Genomic DNA, 10,074 nt, shown 5'->3' with positions numbered 1-10,074 from the left:
ATCGAACCCGTTGAACTGTCTTCGAACATGCGCCGTCGTGGACGAGACTTTGTGAAGGCTGACCGCCTGAAGACCTACTATGACCCACTCATAAGGACAAGCTGTTGGGCCACCGCGTGGCTCCCTTTTCGTTCCCGGGGGTAATTCATTGTGAGTGGTGGTGCTGGCTAACACATCAGAAGTTAGTTCTACTTATAAAAAACATAAACACCCAAGAAAGTGGGTGGGAAAACGGAGCCGTGGTAGTTCAATTGGTTATTGCATCGCACGCGTAATTCGAAGACGTCAGATGGTTCGCCACCTGCGGCAAGTTGTTTTTGCACCCACTTTCAGTGCCATTAATTTATCATTTCTGTAATTCAGTTAGTAAGCATGAGTAATTTCCTCTATGTTGTGTTGGTTTCTTTGTTTATTGGCTTGTTAGGATATATATATATATATATATATATATATATATATATATATATATATATATATATATATATATATATATATATATATATATATATATATATATATATATATATATAAACGAGAAGAAAGGGGGTTAACCGAGGGACCCGATAATTATTAGTCATATAATGAGAAGCCAACAAACACTGACACCAAGTACAACATAGGGGAAATTGCATGTGCTTAATAAATGAGATAAAGTAATGATAAATTAAATGGAAATTAAAGTGGATGAAAAAACAACTTGCCGCAGGTGGGAACCGAACCCACAACCTTCGAACCCACAACCGCGGTTGTGGGTTCGGTTCCCACCTGCGGCAAGTTGTTTTTTCATCCACTTTAATTTCCATTTAATTTATCATTACTTTATCTCATTTATTAAGCACATGCAATTTCCCCTATGTTGTACTTGGTGTCAGTGTTTGTTGGCTTCTCATTATATGAGTATTATCGGGTCCCTCGGTTAACCCCCTTTCTTCTCGTTTATCACATAACGAGGGTCTCGAATCCGGCAACATTGATGCCTTCAGGTAGCATATGTGGGTTTATTGACCAGTTGCCTTCACCCGAAAAGATCACGTTCTCGTGACGCCTGCGGCAAAAAAGACGTTCCACGTCCGCCGCCAAGGTCTGTGAGTGGGGGCGCTGGCTAACACTCCCAGGGTTCTACTAGTACACATAAATACCCAAGAAAGTGGATGGGGAAACGCCGCCGCGGTAGCTCAATTGGTAGAGCATCGCACGCGACATGCGAAGGTTGTGGGTTCGGTTCCCACCTGCGGCAAGTTGTTTTTTCATCCACTTTAATTTCCATTTAATTTATCATTACTTTATCTCATTTATTAAGCACATGCAATTTCCCCTATGTTGTACTTGGTGTCAGTGTTTGTTGGCTTCTCATTATATGACTATATATATATATATATATATATATATATATATGTATATGTATACAGCTTAGCGATCTTAAAGTAAGGAGCAATAAAAGTGGTGATGAAACAACTTACCGCAGGTGCGAACCAAGATTACGGGCGCTATAACCTAAAACTATTCCAAACTTTTCTATTCCATTTCTGCAATCGACCCTCCGCGATTGGTCAGAAGCTTTATTGAACCACCCCCATTTCACCTGTCTATCACGCGACGTCACGAAAACCGCGATAGCTCCCCATCTTATATGACGTGTACACGCTGATTATGCATGATTTGACCAAACAAAAGAAAAATTGTTATTTCTGATTCGACGTGTTTTCGCCATTAGCCCTCGGCTATTGGCAAAAAGTTTTCGGGCTGCACCCACTTCACCTGCCTGTCACCCGACGTCACAAAACCTCACAAACTCACCGCATCAGAGTGATGTCTACGCATTGAAGATGCATTAATATGCCGAACAAAACTGAATTTCTTCCGAATAGCCGCAGGCTGCCTCATTCCGAAAGGAATAAAAGATAGCTGCTGCCGATCGCTCAGGCGCTAGGTACTCGCACCTGCCGAGAGCATGGGTTTATATGCGTATTAAAAAACGTCTTGCGCAGCCGTTTAACGATTTCGATCCTTTTCGGCACGTTAACGACCTCGTTCTGCCAACTCTTCTTTGCTGAGGATTCGTTTTAGCGGCATTCCTAACCTTCCGTTGCATGCCACCGCAATTTTTGATCAGGCACATCAAGCTATGAAGGGAAAGCGGACCAATCACAGACGCCGGCACCACCCTCTTCATCCCGTTATCAATTTTCATGTGCAGTGGCTCGGCGCCATCGAATGCCTCTCCACTTGAGCATGCTCCTCGCCTCTTGTCAGCCAATTATATAAGACAAGCCGCTCAGTGTAGGCAATGTTATTCGTTTTTGAAACAAACAGAAGTGACCTCCTATGAACGAGGAGAGCGTTTGATTGGTATGTTCAGAAAACCCTGCGGATGACCGCCCGATGCTTGCGTCGGCGGTTACGCAAATTTGACGTCAGGAGGTAGGAATAAAAACATATTGGAATAGTTTTACGTTATAGGGCCCTACCTCTTCACAATGCGTTTGCGATGATCATTCCGGTCAAGCTACAGCCAACCGCCGCACGGCGAGTGCTTGTTTCAGTTTCAAGAACCCTAAGATTTGGTGGAACAAAGTAGGTTCGGATGTTCGCATTTCTTGTCAACCATAGGTTGTTTTACAAACGAAAAAAAAACTGAATGAATAACAAACAACTCAGCTTTTTGTATAGTTATTTTTATTTCTTTTTTTATTTTAAATCCGGCGATGCGCGTGAAGTTGATTAAGTGGGTCCGTCGAGCTTGCCTCCGCTCAGCCTTGCCACTGACTCAGCGATATCACAAGCCTGATCGGGCTCGTTAATCAGCTTCGGTTAAATATGAAGATGGAAAAGATAAGAAAGAGAAGCTTGAGCAGGCATGCGAGAAACGGAAGACCAGGAAACCAGGGCGCCAATGCATTCTACGAAGACGGCTAAATCGGAGCATCACATTTGCGGCTCTCTAGTCATAACACCAGTATTTCCAGTTCTACGAAGTTTTTCGGGTTTGCTAGTGACTACAGGTAACCACAGGTAAACACAAGTATTTCACGCTATCTTCTGAGGAGGGGCTCATTTTTTTATGGTAAAGCAGTTCTCTGCAAGCCTGAGTGGACTGACGTAAGAAAGGTGTCGCTCGACTCATTAGTCATTTCCGCAGCCCATCTGCTGTCGGTAAAATACTTGTAATGAAGAGCCACTGTGTCTATTTGTTGGGCTATACATTTTGTTCACTCTTTGCCCACTTGTATAGCCAAGGCTAAAGTAAAAAAATAAAAAAGACATATCTTTGATGTTTTATCAAATTTCAAAAGCAATCACGGCAAAACGATGCACGCACATAATTCGTTGTTGCCTTTTTATGCACCACTACTAAGATATCGCACCGAAGGAGGTTTAAGCTGTCCGTTTTCTCTCAATTTTGGCGCATAGGCGGTACCATACGCCCTTGACTTAGGAACGGCTTGGGTAACCCTGCGAGATTTACTGCTTGTCAATTAACTTTTATGGGAGCCTTCCAGAAGCCGTGAAATAAAGCAAATGAATAACATCGTGAAAATCTATGTTGGCTTATTACGCATAAATTTTAGTTGGGACTGAAAATTGCTTCTGCAGATAGACACTTTCGCAATGCTTGAAGTCAGTGTTTTTGCACAGAGAGACAGGGTTCTCTCTCTCTCTCACTGTGAATGAAAACAAAGAAACGTTTACATTTTACTTGCGTCGAGTTTGGTTCATGGTGAAATGGCTAGCTTTACTGATTTATTTCACAACACACGAACAAAATCAACAAATGATGGTGCCAGGAGGTCATTTTTATGCTAGCACCCACTACATCTGTGAAGTAGTTCAACTGCAGTCCTAAACTTAACCACCAGTCAAGAATTCCAAAGCGACTACTTCCACAAATTGAAGAAATTAAACATTTTAACAGCGAATATTGGCAGTTAACGACGGTTTGCTATATAAATATTTCTCATTATAATTGCTTGACGCTGGTGTGCACGAACGATGTCCGAGTGTTTTAAATAATGAACAGTTGCTTGTGGGGTAAACGTAGCAGCAAAAAAAAAAAGCTCTTTGTATGCACGGCACACTTCAGCGGGTTCTGCTCCGTGATTTGGCCAATGTCGTCGCGTAGCCAGCGAACCTGCAAGAGGGCACGAACACATCCCGCTTGCATGCGAAGTGGGAAAGGAAAGCTTCCGCGGCAACCCTCCTACTCCCATTTTCGGGCCCTCTTCCTCTACCTTCTGGCTTCAGCAGTGACGTCACAAAGGCACTGTTTTATTTGTGAATTATTTTCATTTTCGATACCCGGCAACCGCAAGTGGTGCAAGCGGTGCTGTCGACACGTATCGGCATGCTACCGAGAGTCGCAAGGAGGGCATAGCGAATTTCCGCAGCCTGCTACCGCCATGCCGTGGTCCCATGCAATTTCTAGAGTATTTTTGTGCTTGTACTGGAGTGTTCGTCAGCGCCACTAGTCACAGCCATGGTGGCCGCCATCACAGGTCTTCGCACCATGCGAAATGTTTCTTAAATTATGGGGTTTTACACGCCAAAACCACAATATGATTATCAGTAACGCCGCATTAGGGGACTCCGGAATAATTTTGACCACTTGTGGTTCTTTAACATGCATTTATTCACGTGCTGATAACCAAAGTATCCATGACGTTGTCATAGTTCGCGCAAATTATTTAAGGTTGCTGTACTGATAACTCTGTTTACTTTTTATTTTTCGTTTTTTTTCGGTGTTTATACGTTGCACTGTAATTAATTTTGTCCCATTTTTCTTTTTGTATTGTATTTACATTTACGCACTGTTCTTTGCCTTACCAATGTAACCTTTACCCTATGTAATACCTTCCCTAGAGGGCCTTTAGAGTTACTGTGAAATAAATAAATCTAAATCCTAAGTAAACGGGTGTTCTTTCATTTCAGCCCATTCGAAATGCGGCCACTGTATGGGCCGCATACATATCCCGGCCTCAATGTATGGCTGGATTTTTACCTCGCGGCCTCATGCTTAGCAGCTCAGCACCAAAACCAATAGACAACCACAGCGGGTGCGAAATGTTTGTATCGTGCACCAAGATACAAATGAAGATGTTGACTGCTTCAATGGTAAAACTAGGCGGCGTCATGCCTCTTTAATGGCCACTAATAATGATCACGATTTATTGGCCCCGCCTTTCTGACGGGGCTGTGAAAAAAAGTCGCTTAACCTGCTTCAGTTAATCTATTTGCTTTAGAAGCATTTAATTGTAGAATTTTGTGTACATATGGTTAACCTTGTTTCTTTTTCTTAGAGCTCTCATAATGACCTCACCTAGAATGATTTAATGAATTTGGTCGTATAAATCTCTTCCTTGCTTTATTTAACCCGAAAGCGTTTTATGCTGGGCTCCACCAAAAATTATAGCTTTTATGTACGTCGAGCAAATGACGTGACATAACATCACGCCAGTTTTCTAGCATCCCTGCGAGATGACGCCATTGACATGACAGTGTTTTATGCTGGGTTCAACCAAGAATTTCTCGCGTGAACGTACGTAACCGGAATAACCTCACGAAAACAGGACGCAAGTTTTCTCGTGCGCCCACGAGATGACGCAATTTTTTTTTGTTTTATGAACACAAAGGACGCACAATAAATAAGTACTGAGACGGTAAAATTTGTTACATAAACACGCATGGTGGTCGCAAGCAAAAAAAATGAGCGGAAATGCAAACTCGGCTGAAACACATCTACGAAACACATCTACGACTTTCGGAGCAGCCGTCTGCTAATGCCAGTTTTCTATTGTGCTACGGCAACGGCTGTCAATTCGTCTAGTAACTTTGGTATTGGTGTTTAGTGGATATAACCCTATTATTCTTAGGACGCGCCACTCAGAGCTATGGTGTGTGGATGTGGAACATCCTTTCTGTCTGAAGGCTTCCCGTAACTCGTGATCTTATGAGAATAGGCATTGTGTGCACTGTTCGCTTCACTTTGCTAGGCACTTGTAGTAATTGTATGAGCCATCGCATTTTTTTATTACAGCCATTGAGAAGGTCACGTGTTTCGTTTTGCACCACTTGTCTAGGCGTCGCGTTTCTTTCTGTACGTTATATGCGTGATCCCAATGAATGTATGCACTGTAAGTTTAACTTTGCTGAGTGCTTGTACCCTCTGTATTACGAGAGGGACGAGCCATTGTACATTTTGCTTGCTTAGCAGTGGGTATGAGCAATTGCTGCTGATGATGTTTTGGTACTATTGGACTGGACAATGCGTTTCTTACAAGGCCATAAGGGGTATTAGCCAAATAAGGCTTTCGTCTAAAACATACCTCAGCAAACATTCGCAACAAGATAAGGCATATGTGTGCTGCAGCAAAACTCCGGAGACCAATGCGGACACCACTCCAGAGACCATAAGCAAGAGACGTTTAGCGTACTGGCAAGAAAAAAAAAGGGGGGGGGGGATACGGAAGAGATTGACACGGCCGGGTACCACTGCAAGCATAGGTGTGGTGGAAGGTAGAGGGACAAGCTTTGAGGAAGAGAAAAGCAGGTTGAGGAGACGTAAACGAAAATCCTGAAATGGAGACGTATAGCATACCTGGTTAATTGAAACAGGTTAGGCGACTATTTGTCAGAGCCCCGTGTCAAAGTAAAAGTCAATAAATTATCATGGTTATCATCACGCGCTTTCTGCTTTGATGGTCTACGCCAGCGACGCAGTTTTGCTAGAGTGGTTAGCTGTGGCAACCCTAGTTCCTCTTCCTATATGCTCTTCCGGATCGAATTAGCCTATGACGCCTGGTTGCCTCCGGAGTGCAGTTTAATCGCGTTGCAGCACTGTTTATACCAACGGTGGTCATAGCTCTGGAAGACATGGACAAGAGTGAGACAAAGGGACGAATGCGAACTTTCAAGTAAGTGTTTATTTCCATAAAAAACACCGCATTTGTAGGCCAGCCCACCGAAAAGGCCTAATCACCGCACATGAAAACCAGCAGCTTCCAGGAACGCAAATGCACTTGTAGTCAGAGCAGCTGAAGGGAGAACTTATGCAGTTATCAGCGGCTATCGCTAACAAGGCAGCTTCAATAACTTATTGCTTAACTTTACGTACATTTATATACAAAACAGTGCAATTCTTACTATTCTTCTCGCTTGCAATTGCGCCATATGTGATTGTTGCTGCATTAAGCGCCGCAAGAAGCCAACGACGTCTAAGAGAGAATGTTTTGAAACCGACATCTTGGTCCAGCAACAGACGCGCCAGCGGGAAGGTCAAGGCATTCGCGCATACCGGGGGCACACTACGAAGTGTGCCTCTCGCATTTGCGAAGCTGAGCGCATGGCCAGTTACTGGGCTGCCAAAGACACTTCTGAGGCAGACCGAAATTCCCCCCCCCCCCCCCCCAAAAGCAGTGGCCACTGCAAATTTATGGTCTTGCGTGTCTTAACTTCTAGCGAAAGTGCGCATACTTCTATAAAGAGACATTTTACTTTCGTGTTATGACCGATTCCTACAACAGAGATCAACCTTTTCTTTTTTTCACCATTACTCTAAACGTAACTTGCTTGCCTCGACTGCTGACCAGTTGATCCTTCCAGCAACATTAAATTCAAGCCTTTCTGGAAGATGCACGTGTACGGTACGTATGGGTCTCGCAAATCGAAGACCTTGACATTCCCCTAAAATGTGCACTGAATGGTCACCAGAGATCAAATAGAGTCCCCACCATGCGGGCACAAACTGAGCCACGGATAGTGTTGATTGCATTGCACGTCGTCTGCTACATCCAGCGTGTTTACACGTGTGCGTACGGCGAGCCTATCTTTGAACATAGTTTCTTTTTTGTTGTAGCACTATCGTAACAGCTGACCTACATTTCTTGGAGACGCACGGAATAATTTAGCCTTGCACTGTCCTCCTAGTGCTGCAGTAAGTTTAGTGACTGCCCGTGACGAGAGCGCGATGTGTTACAGTCGCATCCGCTATTCGCCACAATCATATCAATATTATTGCCACTAAGAGTAACGCTAGCAGTCAGTAACAGTAAGAAGATGGTAGGTAACTTACGTCGTAACTTTTTGAGAGCACTATCACAAATAAAGCAACAAACACTTGTGCACTCTTAGCTGGAATACACATATGCGGTGCGGGATCAAAGTCACGCGTAGCTTTAATCAAGTTGAATCTGTGCAGAACCGCAGTGCGCGCTTTATGTTATGTCATAATGCTCGTCTTTCAACTATGTGGTCTATGAAAGCATCGTCACACCTTCCTCTCTTTCCCTTAGGCACGAAGACGAGTCGTTTATTCTTCTTTTATGAAATCTTTGATAATGCGCGAAAGAGAGAACTATACTTAGTGAGCCATCATATGTTTCGTCAAGTACAGGCCACAGCAAAAAAGTAGGCGTTCCTTTTCGTAAAACTAAATTGTTTCTTTCTATTCGTCCATCATAGTAATGATTCAAATGGCGTTGAGGGACGAGGTCCCTGTAGTGCAGGTTAGCGTGGGTGAAGTAGTAGACAGGAAAAGGCAAATAACTATGACTAATTGTATTCACAGCCGAACCATTACCTAGGACTCACTGCTTTCTTAAGTGCTTGGTCTGAGGTTTTGCGAGAACCCTAACGGTACACAATATTTAGACACTGGTTGGGTCTCCTATTCAGTGTTGCCAATTTGAAAGAAGAGAGCGCTAGTCAAAGAGGAAAAAACTCAAACCCACGATACGAGTACCCAAAGTCCAAAAAGAAATTTAATTATGGCGTTTTACGTGCCAAAACCACTTTCTGATTATGAGGCACGCCGTTGTGGAGGACTCTGGAAATTTAGACAACCTGGGGTTCTTTAACGTGCACCTAAATCTAAGTACACCGCTGTTTTCGCCCCTATCGAAATGCGGCCGCCATGGCCGGGATTCGATCCCATGACCTCGTGCTCAGCAGTCCAACACCATAGCCACTGAGCAACCACGGCGGGTCCACTGAACACCCGCTAAACAAAGACAATTAAAATCACGTTCCAAATATGTTATATATCTAGGTAACACAAAGCTAAAAAATACACTTGATAAAAAGTATACTTCTTTCTTTCCATTATGAAACAATATGTGTAAATTATCAACATTGATAAGAGCTTTATGTGTGACTGAAGTGCGGGAACATATAGCAAGACGAAAAAAAAGCATCACATGCTTACAATTGCGTACAATGAATGGCCGGAAGACAGGTTAACTTAACGGGTAGGGATTAAAGTTACGAAGAAAAAATGACACTTTATTTCGTCTAGGTATGGTCTCGCGTTCTCTGTATGCATTTGTTCGCTGGGGCGGTTGGGTCTAGGGCCGGCGCCATCGCTCATCCCACAGATCTCCATCGTGCCGGTTCTGTGAATAACGTGGTTGAGCAGTGTGTAGCCGAAGCAGAATTTATTATTCAGCACTTAGTGGCTCCAAGTTACAACTTCAGAGAGGCCGCACTCGAACATGGCGAGGCTTTCCATAGCAGCGCGTAAAATCCGACGCTTTCTTTGTGGTACTTCCCCTGTTGCCTGGCTTCCAGAGAGGAACGCTTCAGCAGCCGTAACATTTTAATTTTTTTATAGCAACGTGCGCGACTGAATTCCTGCGCTTTGCAGGAAGTTTTGCGTTGCAATAGCAGCACTTGGGTGGTCTGCCATCACCTGCAACTTCCATCAACCACTCTCGAAGCACAGCCAGCTGTAAACATTCCTACAAGAACTTTTGGACATATTTCATCGCATCCATTCCACGAGGCCAAATTCGACAGAGCCCCCGAGCGAAAATGGCGAAGAGGGAAAGTGCTAAGAACTGCCGAAACGGCTAAAGCTATATCTCAGAGGAGAAATGAATGTGAACCACAGTTTGTTGCTGAAGATTATAAATCTCTTTAACTTAAAGAATGGCGTGGATAAGCTGTGCGTTTGCGACACTTGAAGCATCAGTTATTGCTAAAACCCGCTAAAATACCCTACATCAGCAACAGAACAAATTTTCACTCAAGACACCGTAAGAAGAAACGCTAAATTTTGCGGAAAAACCGCTAAATTGGCAACGC

Source organism: Dermacentor albipictus, chromosome 5, assembly GCF_038994185.2.
Source record: "Dermacentor albipictus isolate Rhodes 1998 colony chromosome 5, USDA_Dalb.pri_finalv2, whole genome shotgun sequence".
Taxonomy (NCBI): Eukaryota; Metazoa; Arthropoda; class Arachnida; order Ixodida; family Ixodidae; genus Dermacentor; species Dermacentor albipictus.
The sequence above is the reverse complement of the archived record's forward strand: the minus strand, read 5'-3'. Positions refer to the sequence as shown.